Raw genomic sequence first — 17,517 nt, 5'->3', positions numbered from 1 at the left:
CCAGTTTTATCTGGACATTGCTACTCAGCCACAGTTATCAAGTATTAATTATTCAGTGTTCTTCAACCACAGATATCAAGTATCCTGTTTTCTAAGTGATAATCTTCTGAACATTATTTCCTGCACTTATTTCTAATCCAGTGTCGGGTATTTCAATACATAATCGTTAAGCTATTGTATTTGGACTTTAATACATACAGTATACCCATAGTTGTGACTGGACTTTGATACCTGCTCTTGTTGCCTTCTGAATACTGCATTACCCTGTGTGAAATAAATCAGCTGTTGCACCTTCAACACAGTTTGTTTCCTGAGAGTATGTCCATACAGGGAAAATCTCATGTGAATCCTGACAAAGGAGAACAGAAGGCAGAGTTAAGTAAGTGTACCTCCCCATTTAACTGTGAGGTCCTTTAATGCAGGTTAAGTCATTATCATTTTAAGGAGGAGGTGGCCTTGTTATTTCAGGGTTTTAGTGAGGATTTATGTTTATGTTTACCTTTGTCATAGTTAGGAGGAACCGTAAACTAGCAAGTTACTTTCCAAGCATAGATAGGTCTAAAATGGAGGTAAAAGTCAGGCTCATTTCTCTTCCTTTAGTAGGTTTATGTATTTCTCCTATGGGGGTAGTCCCGAAAAAGGAGCTGGGTAACTTTCAGATTATACAGCATCTGGGTCATTCCATGAAAACAGGGACATAGAGGTGATTTTTCAAAGTTGCCAGATGAATTCAAATGATTGTTTCGAAAGAAAGAAAGAAAGAAAGAAAGAAAGAAAGAAAGAAAGAAAGAAAGAAAGAAAGAAAGAAAGAAAGAAAGAAAGAAAGATGTACTCAAGATACAATTCCTTCAAAAGAAGATGGGGAAAGATTTGTATTTTGTCTATCCCAAAGCAGATGACGTAGATGAAGTTTCATTTGAAATGGTTGTTGCAAAGTTAGCCAAACCAAGGGAAGTAAGAGGACAGTTTTATTTCTTACAAAAGCTACCTGTGACAACTGAGCGATCTTCATGTTCTTTACTACTCTATGTAGTTTAAATTTATTTTTGTACACTCCCTACAATGATCTCAGTTATGAACATTTGACTGTGTAACGTTTGTTACTTTTCTGTATTAATTTTTTTGGGGGCAAGAGATGAACAAGTCATAACTTTGTCATTACTCCTGTTTTAAAATACATGCTATCTAATACAAACACAGGTATTTTTGTTTCCATACCCTACCAATTAGCAGAGAAATTTCTTTATCTGTCACAAACATTGCAGCTCTGTCCTTTTCATGTAATGTTTGTTACCAGTTTTCAATCATCTCTCTCAAAGCATCTAACAATGATGCCCAGCTTTGCATCAGAATTAAAGCATATCCTGTACCACACAAACAACATTTACTTTGCATAAAATATTCAAAACACATGCTCAAAAAAATTAATTTCACATGATCTGTTGAGTCAAAATGTAACGTTTGTTACCATGGAATGACCCATCTGTTTTATCCAAAAGGGGGTTAGTTAATGATGTAATGAATCAGTTTGATTGCCACATTGTTTACCTGTCTTTTGAACAGGTTCTATGTATAGTCTAAGGTTTCAGGGTTGGGACACTATTGGCTAAAGTGGATATTGAAGTTCTTTCCATTTTTTGCCCAACAGCTGTTCTCTCCACCCTTGGCTTCTGTAGATTGTTTGTCAAATGCTCTATGTGATATTGGGACTTTTCATTATAGGAACCCTGCTGGGTTTGTGGGTCATTTCTATATTTTCTAAGCCAGTAGACATTCTACTAGCTGGAATGGTTACATTGCTAAATATGTAGAATGTAAGATACAGTAGTTTGGTGTGCATGGAATGAGATAGAGTGGTCTTTTGGACCACCCTTGGATTGCTGATTAGAATTTCGGTGCCCCAGATAGAATAGTTATTCAGTTGGGTGGGAATGATTTGGGTACTTGTAAGGGCATTGACTTAATCAATGCTATTAAGAATGACCTTCAATTAATCTTTGCCCATTAACCACACATAGGGGTATATTCAATAAGATTCGGATCCTTTCCGACAAGCATTGTCGGAAAGGATCTAACGATGCACTATTCAATAAGCTGCCAAATCCGACTGATGGATTTGAGACAAATCCGACTGTCTAATTTGGCCGCTGCTGCTGTTGCTCACCCCGGTCCCCTGTGTGCTGCCACACAGCCCAGTGCCGGCTGGGAGTCCTCATACCGCCTGTGCTGCAGCTGTTGCTCACCCAAATGGGTGGGAGCGGGGTCTCCTGGAAAGTAGCCAGCGCACTGCTGCAGCCATTGTGTTATATCCCAGCAGTACAGTACCTAGTGCGGCCCCGATGTGATGACCCGCAGCGGTTCACACTGCAGCTCCGATGGTGGCTGTGTACAGTCCCCTCGCTGATGGAGATCCATCCATGAGCAGCAGCAGGATTCCGGGATCACATTCAGCTGGGAGGAGGGAGAGGGGAAAACTACAACTCCCAGCACACCTCGCGGCAGCCGCCGGCCTGCTTCAGCTGGGCAAATCTTTATTCCACCCTGACACATGATGTGCAAATGCTATTTACCAAACCCGACAGGTTTGTCCCGTTCCCGACAATGGCAATCCGACTTTTTTCAAAGTTGAAGAAAACAATGAGAATGCACTATTCAATCTGACGTAGATTTTATTTTATAAAAAAGTATCACCATATACAAATATAATTGATACCGGCCACCATCACATAAAACATTAAAAAACAACAATAATAAATGCTCCTCTATATTTCTAAAAAAGCAGTAATACTAGGCTCCCATTGTATATTTTTAATTATAACATGGATTAGTATTTTAGTTTAATAATGCACTTCATGCATATGATTTAAAAGCAGAAAGCTGCACAAATATCTACCAGAGTCTCCTTCATATAATCATCAGTTAAATTTTATTCCACATTAACCATTTGAGTACTCAATGGTATTTTTGCACGCGTATTATTATCAAGCAGATCATGCATTAATAGCTTGTCTCCATGTAACCAATTATCCGGTTAGTAGTAGTACCAAAGCATATGGTTATTTTGCAGTATGCTTAATAGCCTTTTCACAGCTTTTATTAGTGCTAAGACAGTTCATGCATTTAGTGTAGCATTAATATAGACAGTCCATGTCTTTAACACATAAATTACCATGGAGATGATAGTATATCATACAGAGTGCCTCTGTTATATTCACGGTATTTGCAATGTCCCTCTCGGTTGGTGTTATCACAGCGAGGGGACTGTACACAGCCGCCATCGGAGCTGCAGTGTGACCCGCTGCGGGTCATCACATCGGGGCCGCACTAGGTACCGTACTGCTGGGATATAACACAATGACTGCAGCGGTGCGCTGGCTACTTTTACTTTGAGTATGCCGTAGCTTCCTCCAAATTATCACCAAAACTGCTCAGCTGGGGCCAGGCAAACTTTTTGGGATTGCAGACCCTGGACTCAATACGCCCAGAAAACAGAGAAAACACTCCCCCACTTTGGGGAATGCTGTCTAGCTTCGCCCACCCCCAAACTCCAGCAGTCTGTTAATTAGGCTGTGGCTCAGGAAGCACCGTATGCGATCATGCAGAACCCATTCTGCACATGCACTCCAAGTGTCCTGCAGATGTGCAGTCCGCCCACCATCAGAGATGTACAGATGTGTCCTATTGCTTTGTTGCTGTGTTGCATAAACAGCGCGAGTTCCATCTCCTGGTATTTATGGGTACAAGCGTACACTCACACGCATGATCCCTTCAGTTCAATGGGAGACCTGCGGGAGCAACAGAGCACTGGCATCAGTTCATGTGGCATAGTGCTGCCGCAATGTGTATGGGGGTTAGATTGAAGAGGATATATCTGTATGCACACCATTGGGTTTGCATACATCTCTGAATGAGGCCCTTCATCAGAAGATGGCTTACTCTTTAGTTCATTGAGATGTGTACTAGCTAAATCTAGTGCATATCAGGTCTCTATTATTTAAAATAACCTGATTATGGGCATGGCCTGGCTGCCATACTAACATAAAAAGAGTGAAGTTGGTATAAACAGGCACTAATATATAGACATGTAACAGTTATAGAAGGATAATCACCCTTGAATAAGTTCAAATAATCCTTTAAAATAGATAACAGGATGTTTAGAGGGTAGGTTGGTGCACAAGTATAACCACATAAATTACAGACAGTTAACAGATTGTGTACCGGTAGTGTGTAATAAAGTCTATGTTTATTGCAATAATAATTTTCCAGATAAAACAAGATAAAATTTTCTTGTACGGCGGTTCTAGAGTCAGAAGAGTGTAAAATGTATTGAGAAGAGGAAATAAGACTCTTAGTTGAGGGCACTCATATAATTTTAAACCTTAACTTTTATTAGAAAGTCTCAAAAAAGCCTTAATGTAATTATGCACATAATAAAATCTTATTAAATATCAGAATAAAAGATTAATTCATACATAGATCAAGGAAATGGATATCTGTTGAATTAAAGGGCCTTTCAGTATTAGTCTTCTCCAAAATCTTGAATACTTAGTGCTTATTCTGTACACATCAAAAAAATGTGTTCATGTATCCTGCACATGTACAATGTGGCATTATAGTCTCTGAGTCATAATACAATTTCAACAAACTTCAAGGAAAATAATGTGACAATGCAAAGCTAGCTGTTTCATTATTTGCAGGAAAACTGTAATATTTTAGTATTTGCACATGAGAATAGTTATAGTTATACATTGTTTCCATCGAAGAACTCTTCAGTAACAGTAAAATGTAACAGGAAAGTCAGAAAAGCATATGTGTATTTCTGGGATAGAAATCTACTTTCCATCATGTGCCCGTCGGCATAGAATGAGAGTGATGAGTGATGAGAGTTTCTTAGTCCCAGTACGTATGATAAACAAGTTAACCCTGTATCTGCTGTCAGCTCAGAATTGAACTGATGAGAGTACAGATAGAAAGATTAGACAAAGTCCTGTGTATTTTAGTGATTCCCTCCATAATGGGGAGTGTGTCTCTGTATCGCGTAACATTGAAAGTGGGTGATTTTGTATATTTGTAATAAACTGGAGTTATTTATACATCCAAACCAGATAGCAGTAGAATTGCAAACCTCATAAGGTTATATACACTGCTCAAAAAAATAAAGGGAACACTAAAATAACACATCCTAGATCTGAATGAATGAAATATTCTTATTAAATACTTTGTTCTTTACATAGTTGAATGTGCTGACAACAAAATCACACAAAAATTATCAATGGAAATCAAATTTATTAACCCATGGAGGTCTGGATTTGGAGTCACACTCAAAATTAAAGTGGAAAAATACACTACAGGCTGATCCAACTTTGATGTAATGTCCTTAAAACAAGTCAAAATGAGGCTCAGTAGTGTGTGTGGCCTCCACTTGCCTGTATGACCTCTCTACAATGCCTGGGCATGCTCCTGATGAGGTGGTGGATGGTCTCCTGAGGGATCTCCTCCCAGACCTGGACTAATGCATCCGCCAACTCCTGGACAGTCTGCGGTGCAACGTGGCGTTGGTGGATGGAGCGAGACATGATGTCCCAGATGTGCTCAATTGGATTTAGGTCTGGGAAACGGACGGGCCAGTCCATAGCATCAATGCCTTCATCTTGCAGGAACTGCTGACACACTCCAGCCACATGAGGCCTAGCATTTTCTTGCATTAGGAGGAACCCAGGGCCAACCGCACCAGCATATGGTCTCACAAGGGGTCTGAGGATCTCATCTCGGTACCCAATGGCAGTCAGGATACCTCTGGCGAGCACATGGAGGGCTGTGCGGCCCCCCCAAAGAAATGCCACCCCACACCATTACTGACCCACTGCCAAACCGGTCATGCTGGAGGATGTTGCAGGCAGCAGAACGTTCTCCTTGGCGTCTCCAGACTCTGTCACGTCTGTCACATGTGCTCAGTGAGAACCTGCTTTCATCTGTGAAGAGCACAGTTCGCCAGTGGCGAATTTGCCAATCTTGGTGCTCTCTGGCAAATGCCAAACGTCCTGCACAGTGTTGGGCTGTAAGCACAACCCCCACCTGTGGACGTCGGGCCCTCATACCACCCTCATGGAGTCTGTTTCTGATCATTTGAGTAGACACATGCACATTTGTGGCTTGCTGGAGGTCATTTTGCAGGGCTCTGGCAGTGCTCCTCCTGTTCCTCCTTGCACAAAGGCGAAGGTAGCGGTCCTGCTGCTGGGTTGTTGCCCTCTTACGGCCTCCTCCACGTCTCCTGATGTACTGGCCTGTCTCCTGGTAGCGCCTCCATGCTCTGGACACTACGCTGACAGACACAGCAAACCTTCTTGCCACAGCTCGCATTGATGTGCCATCCTAAATGAGCTGCACTACCTGAGCCACTTGTGTGGGTTGTAGACTCCGTCTCATGCTACCACTAGAGTGAAAGCACTGCCAGCTTTCAAAAGTGACCAAAAAATCAGCCAGAAAGCATAGGAGCTGAGAAGTGGTCTGTGGTCACCACCTGCAGAACAACTCCTTTATTGGGGGTGTCTTGCTAATTGCCTATAATTTCCATCTGTTGTCTATTCCATTTGCACAACAGCATGTGAAATTGATTGTCAATCAGTGTTGCTTCCTAAGTGGACAGTTTGATTTCACAGAAGTGTGATTGACTTGGAGTTACATTGTGTTGTTAAAAGGCCCATACACACTTGACGATTTCGCTCTGTGAGCGACATCGTCTAACGTCTCCCCCTCCCTAGCCGGCTGGTCGGCGGCCGCCTGTACGCACTGAGCGATATGACCGCTCATATCGCTCAGTGACGTCACGCCCCCGCCAGCCCTGCATGAAGGTCGTGGACGACAGTCCACATCCTTCATGCATGCCCTACCTACAGCGACGATCGTTGCCGACCCGCGGGGCCGCGCATCGGTCGTCGCTGGCGGCATACACACTTAACGATATAATGAGCGACGTCGCTCAAGGAGGGGGAAAATGAGCGACGTCGCTCATTATATCGTTAAGTGTGTATGGACCTTAAGTGTTCCCTTTATTTTTTTGAGCAGTGTAGTATGGGACAGGTTTTTTTTAAGTAAATCGAACTATAGTATATAATTGAAAAATTAAAAACACCCTTTCCTTCCATTTTAAATCCGCAATAGTGCATAAATCTCAGCAATAGTGCATAAAACCTATATAACCATGTCTGGAATCTATTGCCTGATATCCATTTGAAATGACAAAGTGGACTCATTCAAGGGTGATTATCCATTTCTACCTGTTACATGTTTATGTATTAGCACCTGTTTATACCAATTTCACTCTTTTTATCTTAAGTTGTCTATTGGGAGGTTGTTGAGATACTCTCTGTAAGTTGTTTTATTGGCTGCCTTTGTATATTTATTGTGCATGTTGTATGGATTACCTTTTTGCTGGCTGCCACACTAGTAAGACTCACTACTGAGTTGCTTTAAAAGATTACAATGTTTATAATACAGTATTCCAAGTGTTACTGCTCTAGACTACATAATGGGTCTTACTATCTTTAGGGCTATAGCTTGAGCCCTCTTTTGCATGTACAGTAATCATAGTCTTTTAAATTCTAACTGAGTAGACTGCAGACTACCCAGTACTAGCGACCAGCCTCTCAATTTACCAAAATATGGGATTTATTGCTTGCCAGCAATCCCTTTTACAACTGAGATTCCTGTTTATGGATTCAAATCTTGGCTATGTTTCCACCCAGAGAAGCATCAAAGTTACCTTTGACCTGCCTTGCTAATCATGGCCTTTCCTACCCAATTTTTGTTACACTGGACCATGAGTGGAAGCTAGAGTACTCCTGCCATTTTTATCTCTGCTTGCACAGCCTACACTTCTGCCCTGAGCTGCTGTTGTCAAATTACTCTCTGCTATGATCCCTCCTACAGGATTGTGGTCTAGAACTGCAATTCCTCATAATGGAATGGCTGACACCTCCCAACAACAGGCTAGAACTTAGTTCTTCATGACAGCCTCAGAACATATTGCTGCCATCCCACTACTGACAACCAGCCGTGCTCATTGCAAGGAAGTTAGGAGTTTGGCTTTCTCTGCAATTTGGGTTTGTCTTCACATGCCTCAGTGACCCCATTCACCAGGGAAGACAATGCACAAATCCAGAACGTTTTAGACAAAAACAAATCTCTAAAATCTTTTCACAAGGCTTTGACAAGATTCTACATAATAAAACTAAATTGGTCTTATGCAATTTTCATCACAAAATCTTCCAATCAGTCAATAAACTTGGCAAGATGCTGGCCAGGGCCGCCCCGGCAACAATAAATTGATTTATATTAAAAAGATCAATCATCACAATAACAGAAAGCAGGACATTTTTTAAATATTTATTGATTATTATAGCAATATCTATTACTTAATTTTCAACCATAAGTGGCTGACTTGAAGGTAAGGTCACCTTGACAAAGGGGTGCACTGACCCCGAAACGTTAGTGTTTGACGTGAGTCATGAATACACTTATATAATCATCAAAAGACTCCAAGTGCCACTGCTTTTGTTCTACTCTGTGATTTGTATGCAGAGGACACCAGAGCAAGTATCATAATTACACTGAGAGCTGGGCTGTATTTATATATATATATATATATATATATATAAATTTTATATATATATATTTTTTTTTTGGTGTGTGTGTAACTAATACATCAGTACAACAGATACACATGACAATTGCTGCGCAGGATGAAATAAGTGGGTGTTCAGAATACAAATGAGCCATGCTACATGAGCAGATGGATCAAGAGATATCTAAAGCAAGAAAGCTAGAGCTAGAAAGGTAGTGGACCATCAATTTCTAATCATAAGAAATAAGTGAGAATTGTAAGGTGACATTTAATTTGTATAAGAGACATAGCCATACAATGGGGCTAATTCAGACCTGATAGTAGCCGTGCAAAATTTTGCATGGCTACGATCAGCCACCCTGACATGCAGGGGAATGCCCATCACAGGGCTAGTCCGCCCCGCATGTCTGGCCCTCCCCCCACAACACGGGTGCGATAGCATCGCACGGCAGCAATGCTATCGCACCCAGCGAGTAAGACCATACCTGCGTAGCATTGCTGCGCTGGTAGGCGACTTTTAACCACGTCCCGGGTCACAGCAGCTGCGTCCCCCGCATGGTCCGGGCACGCCTGCGTTTTTCAGACCGCACCCCCAAAACGGTGTCCGATTGCCGCAGGCACGCCCTCTCCCAACCAGCGATTGACAGGCAGAGGCGATCGCTGGGCTGAGATGCCGATCGCATCTCTGGCATGCACATGTGCATTGCGGCGCATGCACAGTTCAGACCTGATCAGCCGCTGTGTAAAAACGCACAGCAGCAATCAGGTCTGAATTAGCCCCAATATACAGTATTTACAGATATTTAAAATGCTTACTATTATAGTCTTCCTATAAATGTTTGTTAATAGCATAAATATTTGTCCTATTCTTGTGTCTTTACTTTGAATATCTTACACATTAATTCAAATGCTTGGGTTGTACCGGGGAGCAGGAGATTCAAAGGTCCCAGATTCAGTAGCCTAGAGCATACAATGCAGGTACAATATTACTACAGTACTGTAACTAGCATAATAGTGATTTATTGACTGTGATAACAAACATATTGCATTGATTCTAAAGCGCAGGACATTCTGTAAATACCAATTTAAACATTTTAATAAAATAAATAATACCTCATGTACATATTTACAATATAATGTTATTATAATTCATTTGCTAAGTAAGGTAACTGTTAACTTGTATATGTTTAGAATTTTTCCAAAGTATCAAGCAATTGAATATTTAAATGTACTATCATTATTCTCACACAATTCATTAGGATTTTCAATGTCATTCAACCACAAACGTCAATCAAGGTGAGAACAATGGTCATTAATGGAAGAACTGAATGATTCCAGAAGTGATAAAAACTATCATTACATGCATAGCTTTGCTTAATGCAAAATAAATGTTGAATTAAAAACAAAACTTGTCATTTCTAATCGCTCAGACCACAATTGCTTTGGCCAGTCATTAATGTGGAATCTTAAATGCCAAAAAACACAAAGCTTTTTTTCTGATATCATTTATAGTCTGAATAGAAACCGTCAATATCTTAGAAGTATGGCATGCACTTTGTGGGTTGTTAGGCAGGATACAAGTGACATTTTATAACGCAATGTGGTAAACATGATCAGACATTCTAATTGCTAATAAAATTTGCTATCCCACAACTTAGCATTAATATTGAATACACTATAATAGTGTTAATATTATTGAACATCATCATAAGTGTCATCGGTGTAAAAAAAAAAAAAGCAATGGATATATTTGGTTTTCAAAGATCCAAATTCATGAGCTATATATGAAGCGGAATCCATCAGGATGTCAGTCAAAGTTACAATGAGATGACATGAAGGTTTTATAAGCTTTTTTAACTGTCAGAATAATTTCTTGTTTCCTTTCAAGCATTTGAATTTTTAAACCTACTGTACTTGTCAAACGCATAACTACCCACGAGCCTAAATTTGAAATAGGTTATTTGAAAGATGTTTAGAAAGATATACAGTATAGAAGATATTCTGTAAAAGATACGTTTATCAAAAGTAGTCTCAAAACGATTATGGGTAAATCTTTTGATGTGATAATCCAGATTAAAATGACAGCACATTTAACAATCCTAACTCCATGAAATACTGTATATTAATTAAAACATTTAGGAATACCATTGAAAATAAAACAATTTGAAGACTGTAATGTAAGCATTCGCAATTACAATTCATGAGCAAAATAATCACTCGATATTAAAAAATAAATAAAAATAAGATAAAATTAAAAATAGAATGCCACAGTATTATCAGCTGTCTATTTTGTTTTGGAATGGAAGTAGCTAATAAGTTACAAGCTGCAATATGTCAAACACACAAACTGTATTTCTTCACTATTAAAATATTTGCTGTTGATAAGGAATACATAGATTTAATTTTGAATATTCATTATACATTTGTTGCCAAGTTCTGTAGTTTATTTATATACTGGTAATGTTTTTCTTACTCTTTGGTCTTTTGTGAGGAGAAAATTCAAAATCAAATGCAAGTAAAGAATTTAAGATGGGGTGGGATCCAAAACAGAACGCAATAATATGACAAGCATAAAATTAAATTAACATTTGACATAAAAAATACAGAGAAATCTTGTTTTTCTTTTCATTAAGTAATATCTATTTAAAAAAAAAAACAAGTAAATTAAAAAAAAACCTTTTCTCCACATTTGTGAAAAAAAGTTTTCTGTAGAACGTCATTTAAGTCCATAGTTATTGATATTAATAAACCCTGCTAATGTGTTTTCAACTGCTGGATGGTGGGGCGAGGGGTGGAGAGGGTGAAAATAAATTGTGTTTAAAACATTTTAAAGAACTACTGTAAACTCATATTATGTTGAAATGAGGAGGACACAAAGGGGTACATTTAATAAAGCTTCTAAAAGTGATAAGAAGGGATGTTGCCCATAGCAACCAATCATATTCTCTCTATCATTTCCTAGGATGCAATAAAGAAATGATAAAAAGAATCTGATTGGTTGCTATGAGCAACATCACTTCTTTTCACTTATATAAGCTTTAGTTAAATTACCCCAAAGAACCTTGAGGAATGTGCTGGTGTTAGGATCAGGGTTGGACTGGCCCACAGGGGTGCAGAGGAAACCCCAGGTGGGCCCCACTGCCAGGGGGCCCTCTTATCCTCTAGGGACCATGTTCCAGACTATGCACTTGAATTATATATTAAACATATCTTACATTATACTGCACAGAACTATCGTGTATTCTCCTCAGTGCATTTCTGTTATTAATTTGGTATATTATTATTATTTTATTATCCTTTATTTATATGGTGCCATAAGGGTTCCGCAATTACAGAGTACATAAACAAATAATCAAACAGGAAAACAGCAACTTACAGTTGATGACAGTATAGGACAAACACAGGGTAAATAAACATAGTTACATCAGCAGATGACACTGGAATAAGTATCAGGTGGCAGAAGACTGCTGGATTTGGTGCAGTTGAAGATTATTAAAGTAAGAAAGGATAAGCACATGAGGGAAGAGGGCCCTGCTTGTGAGAGCTTACATTCTAAAGGGGAGGAGTAGACAGACAGGGGTGACACATGGGCGTACATAGAGGGCGTAGAATAGAGGGTTAGGATGAGATTTGGCTGGGTTTGGTGAAGAAGTGGGTCTTGAGAGCCCGTCTGAAGTTTTGTAGAGAGGTGGAGAGTCTGAGGGGGAGAGGTAGGGAATTCCAGAGAAGTGGTGCAGCACGTGAAAAATCTTGGAGGTAGGAGTGGGAGGAAGTAATCCGTAGGCAGGAGAGTCGGCATGCATTAGCAGAGCGAAGAGGATGGGTGGGAGTGTAAAGGGAGAAAAGGTCAGAGATGTAGATGGGAGAGGAGTGGGAGAGGGCTTTGTAAGCGAGTGTGAGAATCTTGAAATGGATTCTGAAAGGGAAGGGGAGCCAGTGAAGGTCTAGTAAGAGAGGAGAGTTGGACGAAGTGCGTTTGCTGAGGAAGATGAGCCGGGCAGCAGCATTGAGGATAGATTGGAGTGAAGAAAGGTATTTGTCAGGAATGCCAGTCAGGAGGAGATTACAGTAGTCCAGTCTGGAGATGACCAGTGAGTGGATAAGAGTCTTAGTAGCATCCTGGGTCAGAAAGGGTCTGATCCTGGAAATATTTTTTAGATGAAAACGGCAGGTTTGTGAGAGGTGCTGAATGTGTGGTTTGAAGGAGAGGGAGGAGTCAAGGATTACTCCAAGACAGCGCACTTGGGGGCTAGAGGAGATAGTAGTGCCATCAATAGATAATGAGATTGTAGGAGGTGAGGTTATGCGGGAGGGAGGGAAGATGATCAGCTCGGTCTTAGACATGTTAAGTTTAAGAAAGCGCTGGGACATCCAGGAAGAGGTAGCAGAGAGACAGTTGGAGATACAAGTGAGGAGAGCAGGGGAGAGGTCTGGAGAGGAAAGATAGATTTGGGTGTCATCAGCATAGAGATGATATTGGAAACAAAAAGAACTAATGAGCTTACGTAGTGAGGACGTATAGAGAAAGAAGAGAAGAGGACCAAGGACAGAACCTTGGGGTACCCCTACAGTTAGTGGAAGTGAGGGGGAGGTGGAGTCATGAGAGGAGACAGAGAATGAACGGTCAGAAAGGTAGGAGGACAGCCAAGAGAGGGCAGTGTCACGCAGACCAATGGAGTGAAGGATTTGCAGTAGGAGAAAATGGTCCACAGTGTAAAAAGCAGCAGAGAGATCAAGTAGAATAAGTAGAGAGTAGTGGCCCTTAGATTTAGCAGCATGGAGGTCATTGCAAACATTTGTAAGGGCAGTTTCAGTGGAGTGGAGAGGACGGAAGCAAGACTGGAATGGGTCAAGCAGTGAGTGTGAGGAAAGAAAGGAAGTGAGGCGGTTGTAGACAATATGCTCAAGGAGTTTGGAGGCAAAAGGGAGGAGAGAGATGGGTCGGTAGTTGGAGAGAGTTTTTGGATCAAGGATAGGTTTTTAAGAATAGGAGAAATTAGTGCATGCTTAAAGGCAGAGGGGACAGTGCCTGATGAGAGGGAGAGATTGAGAAGGTGGGAAAGATGGGAACAAGCAGAAGGAGAGAGGTAGCGGAGGAGGCGGGAGGGGATAGGGTCAAGTGGGGAGGTGGTGAGGGGGCAGGAACGAATGAGGGCCATGACTTCCTCTCCAGATGCATGGGATAAAGATGTCAGAGTAGGTGCGAGGGATGGGGAGGGTTGGTAAGGGATGGGAGAAGGCTGGTTACTGATGGTCTGGTGTGATGTAATGTCCTGACGTATGGAGTCAATTTTGGATGTGAAGTAAGTGGCAAAGTCAAGAGCAGAGAGTGAGGAAGGGAGACGAGGTGGAGGTGGGCAGAGGAGTGAGTTGAGAGTGGCAAAGAGGTGCCGGGGGTTGGAAGACTGGAAGGAGATGAGGTTCTTGAAGTATGACTGTTTAGCAAGAGAAAGGGCAGCACTGAAGGATGAGAGCATAAGTTTGAAATGGAGGAAGTCTGCCTTAGAGAGTGATTTCCTCCAGTGTCGCTCAGCAGTACGTAAGCCTTTTTGCAGATATCTGGTGTATTTGGTGTGCCAGGGTTGAGGTGTTAATTTGCGAGGGTGAATAGTGGTTGGTGGAGCAACAGAGTCAAGAGCAGAAGTAAGGGATGCATTGTATGTGGAAGTGGCTTGTTCAGGGCATGAGAGAGAGAAGTTAGTCAAACAGGGAGGAAAGGAATGTTGTGTCAATAGCTTCAATGTTACACTTAGGTGGTAGAGATGGGGAAGTCGAGAGAGATAGGTTAAAGGAGAGCAGATGGTGGTCAGAGAGGGGAAATGGGGAATTGGAGAAATCAGAAATATCACAGTGGTGAGTGAAGACCAGATCCAATGAGCTCCCATTCACATGGGAGGGTGAGGAGGTCCACTGGGAGAGACCAAGTGAAGAGGTGAGGTTAAGGAGTTTAGAGGCAGGGGATTGTGTGGGGATGTCAATAAGGACGTTGAAATCGTCTAGGATAATGGAGGGAATGTCAGAAGAGAGGAAATGAGGAAGCCAGGAAGCAAAGTTGTCAATTAATTTGACAGCAGTGCCAGGGAAGTGGTAAATGACAGCTACTCTAAGATGGTCTGGTTGGAAGAGGTGTATGGCATGGACCTCAAATGTAGAGAATATAAGGATGGTTCTGGTGGTATGAGTTGGTAGGAGTAACTAGAAGGTAAAAGGACCCCAACACCACCCCCATGGCGACCCCCAGGTCGGGGTGTGTGTGTGTGAAAGTGAGGCCCCCAGCAGAGAGAGCAGCAGGAGAAGTAGTGTCAGAGGGTGTAATCCAAGTTTCAGTAATGGCTAGTAGGTGTAGTGAGTTGGAAATGAAAAGGTCATGAGTGGGGACCAGTTGGTTACAAACAGATCTGGCATTCCAGAGGGCACAGGATAGGGGGTATGAATTTGTGGGAGAGATGTGAATGAGATTATCAGGGTTGCTGTAGCGATGAGGTGAGATTAACTTTGAGGGCAGGGATGATGAGAGAGTAGTGATGGTACGGGTGCCTTAGCTAGGAGGGGAAACTGCAGGAGGTGGGCAGGGAGGGAGGTCAGTAGGATATGGATGGGGGTGTGGGGAGGTGACAGGGAAGGGAGAGAGGGAGCAGGGCTGAGTTGTGGGGTAGCAGGACCATGGGGCAGAGGTGAATGAAAGTGGGGTAACAGGAAAGGAGGGGAAAGGAAACAGAGGGATGGAGGGGAAACAGAGGAGGAGGTGTAGGAGATTAGGGTGGAAGGATAAAGATAGACACTGAGTGATGTGGGGAGTATAAGAAAGCTTTGACATAGTGTTAAGTAAGTAAATAGGTTGAGTGAAAGTGGAATTAGGAGGGGAGACTGTAAGGGAATCAGAGCAGAAAAATTGCAGAAATGCAGGTGAGAAAAGCAGTGTAAGCTCAATGGGTGTAGATTTAGTATGAAATGAATCAAAAGCATAGATAAAGTGGGTGCAGAAATGTATTTGGGCTGTAAGAAATGAAAGGATTGTGAGAGGGTTAAGAAGCAATAGTAATTCTGTTTGATTTTTTAAGTGTTTGTAGATGAGAAGATGAACTCACAATTGTCCCAAAGAAGATCTTTGTGATTCTGATTATGGATGGAAACTTGATCTTACATATGTTCCTTTCTGCAAATGGGTTGCATAGTGTTCACAGAGTGAAAGTTGGAGGGTGATAAATTTGCATATACAGTTGATATTGATAAGTAGTTCATCTGCTGTTGTTGTGTTGTTTGATGTTTTCTTTCAGTTTTTCGTCCAGTTTAAGTCCAGGCTAAGTCCAGGCTTTGATATTAAAATTATATATCTACTCCCTTTGAGCCTACTCCCTTCGAGTCCTACACCCTGGATCAATCAGCCCGGCTTAATCAGCCAGCTATACTCTAATATGAACTAACATTAACATGTGTAAGGTATAGGTTCACTGATTTAAACCCCACCCATTGCCCAACACCCACTGGTGGGCAATAAAGCTAAAACAAACAAATAATGATATGGGAGGAGGACATCCCAAATTCCCCAAATATCTAACAATTAAACAGCCTAAATTCTGCATATAACAATAACTCCTGATAACCTAAGCAAAACAGACACTGCAGGCTATAGTATCCTAGTTCACTGTACAGCTGCTGAGAGTTGTAGTAATTGTTTTGATTACCTAAGCAAAACAGGCACTACAGGCTATAGTATCCTAGTTCACTGTGCAGCTGCTGAGAGTTGTAGTAATTGTTTTGATTACCTAAGCAAAACAGACACTGCAGGCTATAGTATCCTAGTTCACTGTGCAGCGCTGAGAATTGTAGTAATTGTTTTGATCACCGAAGCAAAACAGACACTGCAGGCTATAGTATCCTAGTTCACTGTGCAGTGCTGAGATTTGTAGTAATTGTTTTGATTACCTGTAGGTGAGAAAATAAGATGTTAGGGGGAGATCGCAGTCCTTTGCCTACTGTATTTCATCCTGGCTAAGTCCAGGCTTTGATTTTAAAATTATATATCTAGTCCCTTTGAGCCTACTCCCTTCGAGTCCTACACCCTGGATCAATCAGCCCGGCTTAATCAGCCAGCTATACTCTAATATGAACTAACATTAACATGTGTAAGGTATAGGTTCACTGATTAAAACCCCACCCATTGCCCAACACCCACTGGTGGGCTATAAAGCTAAAACAAACAAATATTGATATGGGAGGAGGACATCCCAAATTCCCCAAATATCTAACAATTAAACAGCCTAAATTCTGCATATAACAATAAATCCTGATTACCTAAGCAAAACAGACACTGCAGGCTATAGTATCCTAGTTCACTGTGCAGCTGCTGAGAGTTGTAGTAATTGTTTTGATTACTTAAGCAAAACAGACACTGCAGGCTATAGTATCCTAGTTCACTGTGCAGCACTGAGAATTGTCGTAATTGTTTTGATTACCTAAGCAAAACAGACACTGCAGGCTATAGTATCCTAGTTCAATGTGCAGCTGCTGAGAGTTGTAGCAATTGTTTTGATTATCTAAGCAAAACAGACACTGCAGGCTATAGTATCCTAGTTCACTGTGCAGCGCTGAGAGTTGTAGTAATTGTTTTGATTATCTAAGCAAAACAGACACTGCAGGCTATAGTATCCTAGTTCACTGTGCAGCTGCTGAGAGTTGTAGTAATTGTTTTGATTATCTAAGCAAAACAGACACTGCAGGCTATAGTATCCTAGTTCACTGTGCAGTGCTGAGAGTTGTAGTAATTGTTTTGATTACCTAAGTGAAACATACACTGCAGGCTATAGTATCCTAGTTCACTGTGCAGTGCTGAGATTTGTAGTAATTGTTTTGATTACCTGTAGGTGAGAAAATAAGATGTTAGGGGGAGATCG

Source organism: Pseudophryne corroboree, chromosome 1, assembly GCF_028390025.1.
Source record: "Pseudophryne corroboree isolate aPseCor3 chromosome 1, aPseCor3.hap2, whole genome shotgun sequence".
Taxonomy (NCBI): domain Eukaryota; kingdom Metazoa; phylum Chordata; class Amphibia; order Anura; family Myobatrachidae; genus Pseudophryne; species Pseudophryne corroboree.
The sequence above is the reverse complement of the archived record's forward strand: the minus strand, read 5'-3'. Positions refer to the sequence as shown.